Below are 17,259 nucleotides of genomic sequence, written 5' to 3' on the forward strand. Positions count from 1 at the left end.
CAAAGTCTGCACAATGCTTAACGGAGCAATATTTGAAACATTACTATTAACATCAGGCATCAAACAAGGAACCTGGCTGCCATCACTATTAATTAAAATTATTCTGAAAGTGGTAGCCAAAGGAATTCGAGAAGCCAACAAAATAAAAAGGCATAAATATTAGAAAGGAACAGGGAACATTCACCAATATTTGTAGGTATTTTCTACCTAGAAAACAAAAGAGAATCAACTGAAAACTATCAAAATCATGAAAGTAAACATGTGAGAGCAACCAAGAAAAATTCAGAAAGAGAATAATGAGGGAAGTCTAGTCCTATTTAGATATTATAATGTACTAAGAGCTACAGGAACTTGTTACTGATACATATAGAGACAAACGGCTCGATGGAATAAATTCAAGATTGCAGAGACAGATCCAAGAACATATGGGCATTCTGAATTTAATAAAGGTGGTGCTTTAAATCTGTGGAAAAAAGGTAACTTAATAAATAATGCTGCAAAAGCTGTCAAGCCATTTGAAAAAAAATAAATTTGGTTCCTTTCTCTGTACACAGAAAAAATATTTTCAAATAGGTCAAAGACTTATACATAAAATATGAAACCATAAAATGTAGTATCAATCAAGTGTTAACAGTTTTATAATTTTGGAATAGGTAAAGTCTTTTCAACATTATCCCAAAACCAAAACCATAAAGAAGAGGAGTAATATATGAGACTACATAAAATGTAACAGTTCTTAATAAGAATTTTAAAATACATAGCAAATTTAAAACAATGTTGGGAATACTTCCAATATACAATAGGCAAAGAGTTAAAGATACAATACTCAAAGAGCACCTGAAAATCAGTAAGAAAAAAAGTGAACACCCCCCAAAATACAGAGCTCAAACAGGCAATAAAGAAAGAAAAATAAAAGCAATCTACCAATTTTTGCCAACAGACTAACCAAAATCAATGACTTACAATACCCTCTGGTGGCAATGTTCTAAACAAATTAGTTCTCTCCTGCACTAAAAGCTGAGGTATAAATTATCTTTCTATAAGGCAGTTTTGCAGTTAAGTACCAAAATTTCTATTACACATACCCTCAGATACACTAATTTCAACTCCAGAAATACGCTTAGGGTAATCAGTGCATGAGGATTTGTGAAAGATGAAACTTGAAAAAAAAAAAAAAAAAAAAGAACACAACACTGATTAAGTTACATGCTCAATTAAAATGTAAAAATTAGGAAACTGGGTCAGGTGCGGTGACTCACGCCTATAATCCCAGCACTTTGGAAGTCCAAGGCGGACAGATCCCGAGGTCAGGACATCGAGACCATCCTGGCTAACACGGTGAAACCCCATCTCTACTAAAGATACAAAAAATCAGCCAGGCATTATGGCACGTGCCTGTAGTCCCAGCTCTTTGGGAGGCTGACGCAGGAAAATCACTTGAACCCGTGAGGCAGAGGTTGCAGTGAACCAAGATCACACCACTGCACTCCAGCCAGGGAGACAGAGCAAGACAGTCTCAAAAACAAACAAACTTAGGAAATAATCTGAATAATTACAGAAATAAAGAACATTAAGTAAAATTGTTCAAGAAAAGTGAGAACAAGGGTCACTTTTTAAAATTGTACTTAATGTTGGTCAGGCATGGTGGCTCACGCCTGTAATCCCAGCACTTTGGGAGGCCGAGGCAGGCAAATCACCTGAGGTCAGGAGTTTGAGTACAGCCTGGACAACATGGTGAAACCCCATCTCTACTAAAAATACAAAAAAATTACTCGGGCATGGTGGCAGGCACCTGTAATCCCAGCTACTCAGGAGGCTGAGGCAGGAGAATCGCTTGAACCCAAGAGGCAGAAGTTGCAGTGAGCCAAGAATGCGCCATTGCACTCCAGCCTAGACAACAAGAGTGAAACTCCATCTCAAAAAAAAAAAAAATTATACTTCATGTTGTACTTTGATTCTTGGGAAGATGAAAGTATAGACAGGAATTAATTCGTTCCACAATTTTTGTAGTTTCATTTTTTGTATTTTAAGTTTGTGTAGCAAATTAAGTATAGCTGAAAATTCTTTGTCATTTTCTCCATCAACAGATGGAGTTTAATTTTCTTCCTCTTCAATCTGGGCTGACTCTTTGTCTTCTTAGCCAACAGAATACAGCAGAAGTAATGCTCTATCAGCTCCCAGCCTAGTCTCTTGAAATGCTTGTTTTTTTTTTTTTTTTTTTTTTTTTTTTTTTTTTGAGATGGGGTCTTGCTCTGTCACCCAGGCTGGAGTGCAGTGGCCGAATCTCAGCTCACTGCAAGCTCCGCCTCCCGGGTTTACGCCATTCTCCTGCCTCAGCCTCCCGAGTAGCTGGGACTACAAGCGCCCGCCACCTCGCCCGGCTAGTTTTTTATGTTTTTTAGTAGAGACGGGGTTTCACCGGGTTAGCCAGGATGGTCTCGATCTCCTGACCTTGTGATCCGCCCATCTCGGCCTCCCAAAGTGCCTGGGATTACAGGCTTGAGCCACTGCGCCCGGCCCAAATGCGTGTTCTTAGGGCACTCCGTCTTAGAACCTACCAGTCATGGCCAGGGCACAGGAAAAGGCCTCATTTAGTACCTCTGGTAAATAGCCCTAGCTGAGCTCCTGGAGAGCAGCCAGCATAAACTGCCAGCTACGTAAGTAAGCCATTTGGAAGTAGACAATCTAACCCCCATTGAGCTGACACCATATGAAACAAAGATAAACTATCCCCAAAGAGTCCTATAAAAATCAAAAAATCATGAGTAAATAAATATTACCGTTGCTTTAAGCTGCAAAGTTTTGAAGCCATTTGTCACAGAGCAGTTAACAACCAGAACAGCCTCTTATTTACTGCTGTATTTTTAACACAGAACAGTACCTGGTATGGGACATCTATTTTTAACAAGCACACCACCAAAAGTATGAAAGTAAAGATGTTATACATGGCCCTGGTACTCACAGAGCAGTCAAAAGCAAGACACAGACTAATGAGTAAAAAAGTAATCATAATTCATAATAAATATTATAATTCATAATTCATATTTATGTATTATGAGTAATACATAAATATTATAGTATAGAGTATTTCGCCAAACAGGCAGAGCACGACACAGACTTGGTAGTATAAAGAAGCTTCCTGGAATAGTGGCATTTAAGCTAAGACCTCACAAAGTAAGTAAGATAAAGGGACAGAAAAACTACTCCATGCCCAAGGCAAGCAAAAACATGAACAGTTCCAAAATCAAAGAATTTCAGTACTTTTTACTTTTAAACAAAATCACACAACGTAAGGGAGGCAAAAGAGGGAGTCATGAGGCTGGGTGCAGTGACTCACATCTGTAATACCAGCACTTTGGGAGGCCGAGGCAGGTGGATCACGAGGTCAAGAGATTGAGACCATCCTCGCCAACATGGTGAAATCCCATCTGTACTAAAAATACAAAAATTTGCTGGGCATGGTGGCGCACGCCTGTAGTCCCAGCTACTCTACTCAGGAGTCTGAGGCAGGAGAATTGCTTGAACCTGGGAGGCGGAGGTTGTAGTGAGCTGAGATTGCACCACTGCACTCCAACCTGGCAACAAAGCGAGACTCTGTCTCATTAAAAAAAAGGGGGCGGGGGGGAGTCATGAAACTGGAAAGAGGCAATGGAGAATATTGGGTTTTAAGCCACAGAATAAGAGAATCATGAGAGTTTAAAAACATTACCTACCTGGCTGCAGGGACACCAGAAGACCTTAGGGAAACAAAGGCGAGAGATGATGGGGACCTGAACTAGAGAAGACATAGGAGGGATGACGACACAATGGGTTCAATCTACAGGCTTGAGTTTGATGCCTGTACATGAGGATGTGGAGAATGGAGTAAAATGTGTCTGTCAGGTTTCTGGCTTGAATAACTAGTGAGATGGCAGTGCTGAGATAAAAAATAAAATTTAATTTAATTTAAAAACACACACACACACACACACACTTGTGAAGATTTTTTGTAAGAGAAGAAGGTAAATTCTGTTGCGGACATACTAAACTGAGTTTCCTGTGAGCCATTAAGAAGTGGAGTTATCCAGTGGGCAATCAGATACACAGATCTGAAAGTTCAGGGAGGAAATCAGGTACGAGGTCAAAGACAACAAAGACTCTTTGGGCCAGGCACGGTGGCTCACGCCTGTAATCTCGGCACTTTGGGAGGCCAAGGTAAGTGGATCACCTGAGATCAGGAGTTCAAGAACAGCCTGACCAATAGAGATGGCGACCAGAAGAGATGGCGAAACCCCATCTCTATTAAAGATACAAAAATTTGCCAGGCTTGGTGGCATTCGCCTGTAATCCCAGTTACTCAGGAGGCTGAGACAGGAGAATGGGAGGTTGCAGTACGATCGCACCACTGCACTCCAATCTGGGTGACAGAGTGAGACTCTGTCTCAAAAAAATAAATAAATAAATAAATAAAATTTAAAATATATATATAATTATCTGACCATTTGTCTTTATGAAGTATCTGTCTCTCCTTTCATTAACATTCATTAATGTTTCCATATCAGTAGTTTCATGTTATAAGGAAACCCAACTTTAACCAATACTTTGCCACACGCTTTGCAAGGTGGAATACATGATTGCCACTGGTCAAGAAATTTTGTAGTAGTTTTGTGACAAGATGGGGACATTAGGGGAACTGATCAGGGCCACTTCCCATACTGGTGGAAGGCATGTAGTACTCCTGATCAAAGTAGAAAGGAGGTAAGGAGCAATTTTCTGAAAGAAAGGAGACAAGGTATACCTGGAAAATAAACAGGAAGCCAGAAAGTTCAGTAAGAGGGCAGAGTCAAAGGAGTCCAGAGAGATTACCATGAAGCAGAAAGGGGGCCAGAGAAAGAAGAGTTCATACTAGGTGCTTCCCCATTCCTACCTCTCCCGTTCTGTCCTACCTTCACTGCATCCGGGTCTATGTATCACTTCCCAATGACTTCTGTTAACCTCAGTTCTGACAACTACTAAATGTGGCTTGGGGAACTTTAAGTAGTCCATGGCAGGAACACAGCTTGATGAGACAACTCACCATAAGGATCTTACCAGAAGAAAATCACGAGACATGATTTTGCACAGTCTGAGCTCATAGTCTGAGTAGGGATGAGTCTGTCAGTTTTCTCTTTTAATTTACGCTAAACCACACAGAAAAAAATCTTTAAGTTCTAAGGAAATAAAAGTGCAGGGTAATCACTTGGGGGGGTGAAGCCAGACAACAATAATTATAAAGGAAGAGAGCTATGTATGTTACCAGGAATCTTTTATCTTTTGACATAAAAGTAGAATCACAAAATTTCTGAGCTAGAAGTGTCCTTAGAGATCATTTGGTAGAGTGATTTTCTAGACATTTTAAAACCCTTTTGAGAGCTGAGTAGATAAAATACACAGGTACCATATCAAAACATTATATTTCAAGTCAATAAAATTAAGAAAAATCATTCTAGCACCATTTCCGTCAGTCAAAATTAATCATGAAAAAACCCTTACAAAAAAATGTCTGGCTCCAGATGGTATGACTATGTACCTGGAAAATCTAAGAGAATTAACTGAAAAGTCATTATAATAAATAAGAGATTCAAAAAGTGACTGGTTACACAATAAATATACAAAAGAAGTTAAAAAGTCTTCTATTTACCAGAAATAGTGAGATTAAGAAAATACACACAGCATTAAAGAGAGAAAATGCGTTCCAGGCGGGGCAACATGCAAGACCCTGCCTCAAAAAAAATGAAAAGTAAAGATGGGCAGATCTTTTGACCCAGCAATTGTATTCACAATTTCTCGCAAATATTAATGCATAGGCACGACGGGATATTAGCTATAATAATGTCCACTGTAACGCTATTTGTCATAAAGATTGAAAGCAATCTAAGTATCTAAAGATGAAGGACTACTTATGGTACATTCATACAATGTATTTTTTAATAGACTATATATAAACCTTTATAAATGTTTTATATACCTACATATATATGTGGAGGGGGGAGGGGGAGAGAGACAAATCCCATTTATAAAAATAAAAGATAAAATACTGTGAGACAATAGAAGACCCAATAGTAAAGTTTCTGACATCCACAGAAAAAGAGATCATTCATTAAACAGTATTGAGGAAATTGGTTAATCAAAAGCTTAAAATTTTTTGGACCCTCTACCTCATACTATACAACTAAACATGTTCTGGAATAACTGCAAAACCAAAAATAGAAAATGAAAGTATGAAAATAGTTGAAAAATAAAATTAATCACTATGTAAACATAAGGTAGGAAAAGCCCATCTACACAAGATACCTAAAGGAAGAACAAGACTTAGCTACATAAAATGTTAAAACTTGTAAGGGAAGAGAAGAAAGTATAAAGCTGTTTAACCAAATGATAATCCCAATAATGGCAAGTAAAAGGTCTCTCTAATGGCTTTGTTATAAAGGGTAAACTGGCATAATCTTTTTGGTGGGCAATTTGGCCATGTATAACAAAACTGTTAAAGATGGGCACCCCAGGCATGGTGGCTCACAAATATAATCCAAACACTTTGGGAGGCCGATGTGGGAGCATAGCTTGAGCCCCAATGTTTGAGACCAGCCTGGGCAACACAGGGAGACATGGTCTCTACGACAAAAAAAAAAAAAATTTAATTAGCTGGGTATGGTGGCATATGCCTGTGGTCCCAGCTACTCAGGAGGCTGAGGTGGGAGGATCACTTGAGCCCAGGAGCTCAAGGATGCAGTGAGCCGTGATCGTGCCACTGCATTCCAGCCTGGGCAACAGAGCAAGAACTTGTCTTAAGAAATAAAAATGAAAAATAAAGATTAGCAGATGTTTTGACCCAGCAATTCCACCCACAATTTCTCCTAAATAAATAATGCATAGGCACAGATGGATATTAGCTATAATAATGTTCAATGCAGCACTATTTGTAATAAAGAATGAAAGAAATCTAGGTGTCTAAGAATGGAGGACTACTTATGGTACACTCACACAATGAAATAGTATGGGGCCACTAAAAGTTAAGTGGAAAACTAATGACATGAGTAATATCATAAAATATTAGGTGAAAAACAACTGCAAATTTATTTAAAACAGTATATAAGGCTGCAATGAGGTGTAATTGTTACCGGTGGGTCTTTGTTCTCAGAGTTCCCAAGATGGTGGCGGCCACTCCCAAGATGACAGCAAGCCTTTTGTTCTCTGACCTGGGGTTCCCTGGCCCCACGAATTCCCAGGAATGGAACCCCGGGCCATGTGGTGAGTGTTTTAGCTCTATTAGAAGCCATGCGTCACAGAAGAGAACCGTGGAACCCAGCAACTAGTGTTCAGCTCAGTTAGGTCGAACTTGGGCATTTAGACATGCAGGAACAATGGTGAGTCTTTAGCTCGATCAGGAGCAGCAATGGGCGCCATGCTGGATCAGGAGCACAGCTGGGCACCCTGTCGGATCCAGAGGCGTGGAAGTCAGAGGTGGGTCTGCCATGGCGGCAAACAGCAGTGGTGGACGGCGAGCGAAAGCTCAGCTCAAGCAGTAACAAACACAGACCAGAAGACCGTGCAGTGGCAAGATTTAACAGAGTGAAAACAGCTCCCATACAAGGTAGGGGACCCAAAGGGGTTTATATGCCTGGGTTTATATCCCAATCATTGTCCCTCCCCCTGTGTTCTCAGGCGATATATAATTTTACTATTCCTTTACCTCCTGCTGTGGCCTAATTTGTATTTTAGTGAGCCCTCTTTACTACCCGATTGGTTGGCTGTGAGCTGAGTTACAAGCCCCATGTTTAAAGGCAGGTGTGGTCATCTTCCCCAGCTAGGCTTAGGAATTCTTTCAAGGTCTAGGAAATCCAGCTAGTCCTCTCTCTCATAATCATACCACTGCACTCCAGCCTGGGTAACAGGGTGCGACCTTTCCTCTAAAAAATAAAATTTAGTAAAATTACAATTTAAAAAGTAGATCTATAGGTACACACAAACTTGCACACACACATACCATAGGATAAAGAGATTTAAATTAACCCCAACCTTAGAGAAATGAAGGTGGGTGAGGAGGCAACTTGACCCTAATCTACTTAAGTCACCCCATCTATTTCTAAAAATGAACACTCTTACCATAAGACTCTTGTTCCTCATGGAAGTAAAAGGAGCCTAGTTTAATGAATATGCAGCAGACAAAGATGGAAATAGTGGCACCACCTTTCCATCTCCTATCAACTCCACGTCTCCAACCTTGTTCCCCAAGCTCCACCAGGGAGCCAAGGCAATCAAACCACTATCCCATCCCAGGATGGCAAGAGATGTCATGTTAAGAACTCCTCTAGAACTTCTGCCAGGTAGCTGCTGGACACCTCCAAAGTCTCAATATAAAGTCAAAACACTTCCCAGAGGCCTGGCGCGGTGGCTCATGCCTGTAATCCCAGCACTCCAGGAAGCCGAGGCGGGCGGATCATCTGATTCAGAGTTTGAGACCAGCCTGGCCAACATGGCGAAACCCTGTCTCTACTAAAAATACAAAAAAATTAGCCAGGCTTGGTGGCGCGCACCTGTAGTCCCAGCTACTCTGGAGGCTGAGGCAGGAGAATCACTTGAACCCAGGAGGCAGAAGTTGCAGTGAGTAGAGATCGTGCCACTGCACTCCAGCCTGGGTGACAGAGACTCCGTCTCAATTTAAAAAACAAACACTGCACTTTGGGAGGCCAAGGCGGGTGGATCACAAGGTCAGGAGATCGAGACCATCCTGGCTAACACGGTGAGACCCCATCTCTACTAAAAATACAAAAAAAATAGCCAGGCGCGGTGGCGGGCGCCTGTAGCCCCAGCTACTTGGGAAGCAGAGGCAGGAGAATGGCATGAACCCGGGAAGCGGAGCTTGCAGTGAGCCGCGATCGTGCCACTGCACTCCAGCCTGGACGACAAAGCAAGACTCTGTCTCAAAAAAAAAAAAAAAACACTTCCCACCAGTTGTGGGAAACTCTAAAGGGGTTGATTCTGATCCCCACTTATCAGCAAACTGAATGCATACCTCTGCAGCCAGTTCCTAAGATACGTGCTCATTCCAATTCCCATCAGGTGGGGGCTGTTTATCTCTGCTGTATCTTCCCCATGGTGCTTATGTCAGAAGTGGGGGCTTACTTCTCACTGGTCTAGTTATTCTGAAGACTCACCAATTAGAAGTGGGAATCTAAGTACTTTTGGTTCAACCTTCTTATCTTACTTAGGGACAAAAAGTTTAGTAACATCAGAAGATAAAACACTCCTGCTTAACCAACGTGTGTTACTCAGCTTTCTAAACTAATACTTGTGATACAAAACTGACTTTCATTTTGCAGTATCTCTCAAGGCAAGAGAGGCCTAAAGAGAACCTTAAGAAATTCCTGGTCGGGCGCCGTGGCTCAAGGCTGTAATCCCAGCACTTTGGGAGGCCGAGACGGGCGGATCACGAGGTCAGGAGATCGAGACCATCCTGGCTAACACGGTGAAACGCCGTCTCCACTAAAAAATACAAAAAAAAAACTAGCCGGGCGAGGTGGCGGGCGCCTGTAGTCCCGGCTACTCGGGAGGCTGAGGCAGGAGAATGGCGTAAACCCGGGAGGCAGAGCTTGCAGTGAGCTGAGATCCGGCCATTGCACTCCAGCCTGGGCGACAGAGTGAGACTTCGTCTCAAAAAAAAAAAAAGAAAGAAAGAAAGAAAAGAAATTCCCAACAGTGCAGATAATATTTTTCATCATTTGTTTTTATAAAATTTCCACAATAGACATTACTTTCTATAATAGGGGAGAGGGCGCTCTTTTTTCTAATGGCAGGCTAACCTAACATACTGTGATTACTGGATCTAATACATGCATTCACAGCAGAATTTTCTTTAGACATACATACTAAACAATTAGTCTTCCATAAAGTATCATAAAATTACATTCAATCCATCTTAAAAAGTCAATCACTCTTCTTCATGTAGCCTTCATGACTAGCAAAAAAGTAAAGGTAAACACTCTTGTCTTAACAAAAAACTATGATAACATGTAATTATCTGTAATGCCTATTTCAAAACTTTTAAGACTATTTTGTTCCAAAAAAAAAAAAAACCCCAGTTAACATCTTTTCTAGACAACTGAGTTAAGAAAACAGTAAATCTGCAATTACTAAATATTTTCATGGAGTTAGCCACAGAAACCACATGCAGCACTGGACAATGACTGAATGACATTATCTGTAGATGTTTTTCATCCAAACTAATGGATATTCGGAAAAAAAGGTGATCCTGTACTAGGCTTCGCAACACTACCCTTGAAAGATTTTAACCAGTCCTTTCACACCACCACCAAAGACATGTTGTTTTCTACAGCCCTACTTCCTTGTTTTGAAAGATCTGCGCTGTCAAACTATATTTATTTGCATTTAATTCTCCAAAGGGATAAGAGGATTACTATACCAATTTTGTATTTCCATCCAAAATGTACAAACTCTGCTTTCTTGGCCCATACAGTCTTATCCCAAATAAACTGTATAATCTCCAAAGATATAGTCAGTCTTGATTGTACAGATACGATCTACCATACTGTAGATTATTCACAGTAACTATCACTGACATGATAGCATTAAGGGCTTTAAACACACACACACACACACACACACACACACTCTCTCTCTCTCTCTCTCTCTCTCTCTCTCTCTAATTCTCAAAGTTACTATTATTTTCCCCATTTTAAAGATGAGAAAAGTGATGCACTGTGAGACTAACTAGCTGACCAGCATTATAACATATATCATAATCATATAGAATTTGTAAAAATATTAAAATTACTAATAGCTGAAAATACCAATTAGAAGTCTTCCATCATTTGGATGTGCAACAAATGCTTCCCTGGGTTAACCGTAAGTAATGACTTGGCCATTCAGCTGTGAGGCCCAGTAAGCACGGCAGAGCTGGTAAGGCCATGCAGCCCACAACACAGCATCAGGGTAAGAAATAAAAAAGCCAGCAAGTGGGCATGCAGCAAGGGTTTCAACTCTATCCGAACATTCCAAAAGAATAAGAGAGAATTTAGGACAATCTTAAACCTCTGATAATAACCTCTGACCCTCTTTTTATCCCTCAATTTGTATGTTTAATGTTACTAAATCACTGCACAGGAATTATTTTTAAATGTTTACATAACATTTGTAGAATGATAAACATTTTCCTAAACACTTCACAGGTTTCTAAGAAAGCATTTACACTGAGATTTGTTGTTACACTGACATCCTTCCCAAACTCACCATTATTCTAGTAATAGAGAATTGATGCTACTAGAAGCAGCCCCCAAGTCCTCTCCGTCAAATGATCTCCCTCCCCTCTCCCAGCTCTTCCACTGCTGACCATCCCACCACGCTGACTTCACGTTTCTCAAGTTCTGGTACACACACTGTACACACTGCCATTCCAATGATCTACCCATGTTGAGAGAAATGTCTCAGGATCAGGTGGACAAGCACCACTTCTCAGACTGCTGCTAACAGGACAAACTTTCAGTGGTCTGAGACAAAAAGGGGGTTAAGAGAAGGGATTATATATTCATTTTTAAATGAAACACAAATTATTCAACTTAAAAGATCATCTTTTATTCCGGGGTTGTCCTTACTTTTTCAGTGTTAAAATGTGATAATGACCAATGCTTCATTTTCTGTATCGTCCTCACTGGCCAAATAAAAAGTCAGAAAACCCAGTCAATCCCTAAACCTAAGGTTAGGGTAACAAACACTAAATCTACTATGTATATATGTAGGGTGGAGGACAAGCCCAGGCAGGAAATAAAGGAATAAAAAACTTTCAGAGGAAGTAGATACTTTTACATGTAACAGTGACTACTGGTCCAGTGAACAAGCGCAAGCAAAATGAAACCGCAAATTTCAGTATCTTACTCAGAAAAGATTACAAGCACTGAGGCGGATGACAAATTTGACTTTTAAAATGAAAGCAGGCCAAGCGCGGCCTGGCGTGATCCTGGTGATCCTGGTGATCCTGGTGGATCACGTCTGTAATCCCAGCACTTTGGGAGGCTAAGGCAGGCAGATCACTTGAGGTCAGGAGTTCGAGACCAGCCTGGCCAATATGGTGAAACCCCGTCTCTACTAAAAATACAAAAATTAGCCGGGCATGGCGGCGGGCGCCTGTAATCCCAGCTCCTGAGGAGACTGAGGCAGGAGAATCACTTGAATTTGGGAGGTGGAGGTTGCAGCGAGCTGAGATCGCGCCACTGAACTCCAGCCTGGACAAGAGCGAAACTCCTTTTCAAAAAGAAAAAAGTAGGCCGAGCGCAGTGGCTCACACCTGTAATCCCAGCACCTTGGGAAGCCGAGGCAGACACATCACTTGAGGTCAGGAGGTCGATACCAGCCTGACCAACATGGTGAAACTCCTCCATCTCTACTAAAAAAAAAAAAAAACACACACACACACAAAATAAAATTAGTCGGGAGTGGTGGCAGGCGGCTATAATCCCGGCTACCTAGGAGGCTGAGGCAGGAGAACTGTTTGAAGCCACAAGGGAGAGGTGGCAGTGAGCCGACATCATGCCACTGCACCACTGCACTCCATCCTGGGCAACAGAACGAGAGTCCATCTCAAAAAAAAAAAGAGTCAAGTTATGTAAAGCACTTAGAACAGTGTCCAGCACTTAGTAAGTGCTTCAGAAGTACTGTCATAAATATCAAAGGACTGGAATGAAAATTATAAAAATTCTGGTACTAAAAACTTCCACAGAGTTATTTAGAAGTACAACTTCTGCTCAGTTATCATTGGAGTATAAATAAAAAGAAAAATAGTACAACCAATTTTCCATAAAGTGCATGAAGTTCTGTGACATTTCTAGACTTTTTAATTTAAATGAGAAAAAATTACATTTGAAAAAACCTGAATCCAGTTAGAACACCCACTGTAAGACTCTCGATTGTTTGCACATTTGCTTCCAAAGCTCAGGAATGCACTACTCAACTGAGGCCGCATTTGAGAGCACACACCCAATACTTCACCAATGAAAGAAACTTTCATCTCAGCTGTACACTCAGAGACCAGGATTCCTCGCCTACATGTTGATAAAACCCAACGACGCATAGCTGAGCAAGTCTTTCACCTAATAGCACACCAAGCTTCTACTGGAAAATTCACACACCAAGTGATGCAGTCACCACACAGCATACAGACACAGTATTTGCACTCTTTCTGTCCCCTCCCCTGGGATCCAGACTCAGCCTGCTCACTCTGAAAGCTTTCTCAGTTCATCCTGCCATTTGCCCCTTCTCCCAAGCCACCTCTACACCCGGGGGTGAATTATTAAAAAGAACATGTTTATTGATAAATACATCACTTTATTTATTTGCACACAAGTTATCCACTTCCTTGCTACTCAAAGATAGTCCCTTGTCCAGCAGCACGTTATTAGAAATGTACAATATCAAAACGTACCATAGGCCTACTGAACCAGAAAACGCATTTTTAATAAAAGCCCCAAGAGATTCCTACCCACATTAAGGTTTGAGTGTTCTGTGATACTGCAGATAGCTGTACAAATTAAAAATTCTCAAGTTTACAAATGAATTCAGAGATATGGTATGAAAAGTACCAAGACATAGAATCTCAAAACCCCAGAGAAAACCCAATATATAAATGAATATCTTTGCCACCGATAGCAAAGGTTTATTTTTCAACAATACCTGTATTTATTGCTTCCTGCTTTAAGTATTTTGTACAAGAGCACAACACTTACAAAGGTTTACAAAAGAATTACTGGGTCTAGAAATTCCAGTGCAATCTGCTCCAAACGTGTGAAACCTGCATGTTAAAATCTTAGGATTTTGTCCAATTCAGAGTTGACAAACGAACTCTTTCCAGAAAGTTACTATTCAAACAAAAAAAAAATCTACAGGATGTTAACTTTAAACACAGATTATACAATTCCTGTAACTAAAACGAGTTAACTAGTATCGAACAAATTCTAGGTCACTTGTAGAATCGCATCTTGTATTGAAGGTCTGTGTCTGTTTTTCCAGGAAAAGTCGGGGTGGGGACCGGGATTTGCCCTCCCTGCTAAGTTTTTTTTTGTTTGTTTTTTTGGTTTTTTTTTTCTCTCATTCTGAAAGACCTCACTTTCTAACGTGTGAATAAGCTTAAGTCGTACTAAATCCAGGTCACGATTCCTTTCCTCAAAAGTGAAGTTAAGACTTCTCTCTTCTAAACACTGTATTTTTTAAGGTTTGAGCATTCCGTGCCCGCTTCGCTTCCGGCCAGGGAGGGAAGCGTGGGTCCCGGGGCCCAAACGAACAGGGAAATTTATCAAGTAGGAAGTTGAGCACTAGTCCAACCGCCAGGCCCTGCCTTTACTGCAGCTGGCCTTCCAGTCTAGACCCCGACCTCCTGGGGCAGGGAAGGCAAGTAGGCGACAAGCAGCTACCCCGCCCAGCTCGCCATGCCCGCCCGGGAGCTGACAGGTCCACCCCTCCCGCCATCCACCCCCGACGCTGACTCCCAGGAGCACAAACGGGGGACGGTGCGGCAACCGGCCCGCCGCGGCGGCGGCATCCTCAGGCCCTCCCGTGAGGCGGCGGCGGCGGCTGCAGCAGCGGCGCGAGGGGAGGCGAAACGCGTCCTGAGGCTGAGTGGGAGGCCGGGGCGGGAGCGACTGCATGTGGGGCTGCACTGGAGGAAGGCGGAGGCGTTCAGAGGGCTTGGGCTTTTTTACGATCATCATTATTTTGTTTTACCTGTGGCGCAGAAGGGCTCCCCAGCTCCTATTCCCTGAATCCTCCTCCTCCTCCCCTCCTCTTTCTCTCTCTCTCTCCCTCAGTCTGCCAGGCGCTCGCGGAAGCGGCCGGGCCCGGCCCGACCTGAAAGAGAACGGGGCGGGAGGGGGTGGCGGCAATGACCAGCGGCCACGTGACCACGCTCGCGCCGTAACGGCGGCCGCCTCCTGCCGCGCGCCCTCCTTGCGCTCCACCTCTAATAACCCCGCAGCCCGCGCGCCTGGGAAGCTCATGCGCAGGCGCCCGCCCGGGACCTGAAGTCTGCGCGCGAGCGCAACGCGCTCGCTCTGGGATCCGGGTTTCTGGGGCCCGCGAGGCGCGAGACGCGAGTAGGTGGAGAGTGAGCCGCGGGCAGAGCTCTCCTTGGCTGAGCCGGCAGGCTACTGAGCGCATGCGCCTGAGCGCTTTTACCCCTCCCTTCTCTCCCTGGTTCCAACCGGTGCGCGGCTGGAGGCTGGGAACCACCTCCTGGGTCTTAGTCAGAGGTTCATATCCACCAACTACGTTCCCAGGGTTGGACTGAGAAAGGGAGCAGAGGGTCCCAGGGACTCTCCTGAGATCCTGGCTGTCCTGCCAAGGAATTTATATTTCCTTGTCACAGGTAAATGGCCTTCCATTCCACATTTTTCTGTAACTGAGTAGGCTTCTAACTCAGCTCATCTGCCACTTTCTCCGTGAAACTTACCCCTCTCTACTTTAGAGGAGTCACTAGCACTTTGTGCAGACCTACCTTGTAGTACAACCCATAGAAAGATAAAGGTTAGGAGTTATTTTTTCATGAACCCACAATACTAGACTGTGGCTTCTATCTTGGACAGGGTCTTGAGTGTTGTATCTCCCTAAAGGTCTGATGACTGTCAGAACACAGGTAATGTCTAAAACGTTGTATCGTTGCCCTTGGCCTCTGCATAATCATGATTTAAGATCCCCTTTAACTCAAGCACGTGGGAAACTGGTGTTTGTTTCCCCAATATGAAAGCCTTTAAATCGTAATGCTAATTAGAGTGGTAAATGCTTCACTTAGTAAAAGAGATTTATGGTATTTTATTAGCTTATCTTCACAAAGAACTCCAACGAAGATTGATACTGTTTAGTCCAGAAAAGGAAACCAAGTCAGAGAAACGTCAGATTTCTTAAGGTTATCTAGCTTCAGAGGAAGGTGCCTGTGTGAGAGACATTTGTTTGTGCACAAACACCCCACTTCACACGGGGATCCCTCTTTTTCTGTTGCCCCTCTTTCTGTTGCAGAAACTGAACACGTTAAGTTAGTGCCTGTGGCCAGATTTAATCAGGCCAGATTTATTTATTTATCAAATAAATAAAATGTAAAAGCTCCCTAATTGGGAGTTCTGGCTAGACCAGTCATCATCGCTGTTAGACTGGTGAATACTGAGATGACAGTCAAGAAATGGGACTAGCAACAAAATGACAGAAAATCCTGGGATGAATGTATATGAAGAAATAGGATTAACAGGGGCTTGTGAGAAACTAGGAAAATGACAACCCTCAAGATTCCATTCTCATATATTTGCAAAGTTGATGGACTCTTTTCTGCATTTACCACTGTATACACCCATGGAGTGATCCCACCTCATAGTTTCAGCTACCACGTAGGTTATGCTAATGGCATCCCATTCTAAATATTCAGCCCAACATTCAGACACTGTGGTAGATTATTTTCTTATGGCCCGCAATTAACTATGTCTCCCAATATTCATGCCCATGTATAGTCCTCTCCCTTTGAGTCTGGGCCGGACCTGTCACCTGCCTTAAACAATCAAATACGGCAAAAATTACTCTCTGTCACTTCTAGGCCTAGGCCTTAAAAGGCTTTGCAGGGCTGGGCGCGGTGGCTCACGCCTGTAATCCCAGCACTTTGGGAGGCCGAGGCAGGCGGATCACAAGGTCAGGAGATCGAGACCATCCTGGCTAACACAGGGAAACCCCGTATCTACTAAATTTACAAAAAAGTAGCCGGGCGTGGTGGCACACATCTGTAGTCCCAGCTACTCAGAAGGCTGAGGCAGGAGAATGGCATGAACCCAGGAGGCAGAGCTTGCAGTGAGCCGAGATCGCGCCACTGCACTCCAGCCTGGGCCACAGAGTGAGACTCTGTCTCAAAAAAAAAAAGGCACTGCAGTGACAACTTTTGAACTTTACCAGAGACTCATGGGAAACAGAAATAGTTAAGACATTCCGCCACATTTTTGTGTTCTGAGAAACAGTTTACCACAGAGACCAATCCTTCTCCATATTACTTAAATTTTGAGACTCCTTGTCTACTTTCTCTGATAAAACTAGTAGATGACCTGTGACAAGACCAAACACATACCTTTCCTTTTTTCCTGAACCTGTGGGGAAGGTCAGTCACCTTTCAACTTCCTGTTTGTCTCATGAATGATTAGGATTAGAACTACTTTTTCCCTCTTGAAATTAGGTAGAGATAAACATTTCCTAGCTAAGAATTCTCTGATT

General features: G+C 42.6%; 1 protein-coding gene across 2 annotated transcripts in view; it reads right to left on the reverse strand.

Annotated features, from left to right (window-relative positions):
* The window catches only part of TBC1D5 (TBC1 domain family member 5), a 607,988-nt gene extending 593,184 nt beyond the window's left edge, over nucleotides 1–14,804 (reverse strand). The window contains exon 1 of one of the 2 annotated variants that reach the window (XM_017875881.1): nucleotides 14,746–14,804. The gene's annotated coding sequence lies outside the window, so the exon portion shown is untranslated. The remainder of the gene's footprint in view (nucleotides 1–14,745) is intronic. The other variant, XM_017875880.1, reaches the window with a different exon arrangement.
* Between the last annotated feature and the right edge of the window lie 2,455 nt (nucleotides 14,805–17,259).

Source organism: Rhinopithecus bieti, unplaced genomic scaffold (assembly GCF_001698545.2).
Source record: "Rhinopithecus bieti isolate Rb0 unplaced genomic scaffold, ASM169854v2 scaffold_8220, whole genome shotgun sequence".
NCBI classification, from domain to species: domain Eukaryota; kingdom Metazoa; phylum Chordata; class Mammalia; order Primates; family Cercopithecidae; genus Rhinopithecus; species Rhinopithecus bieti.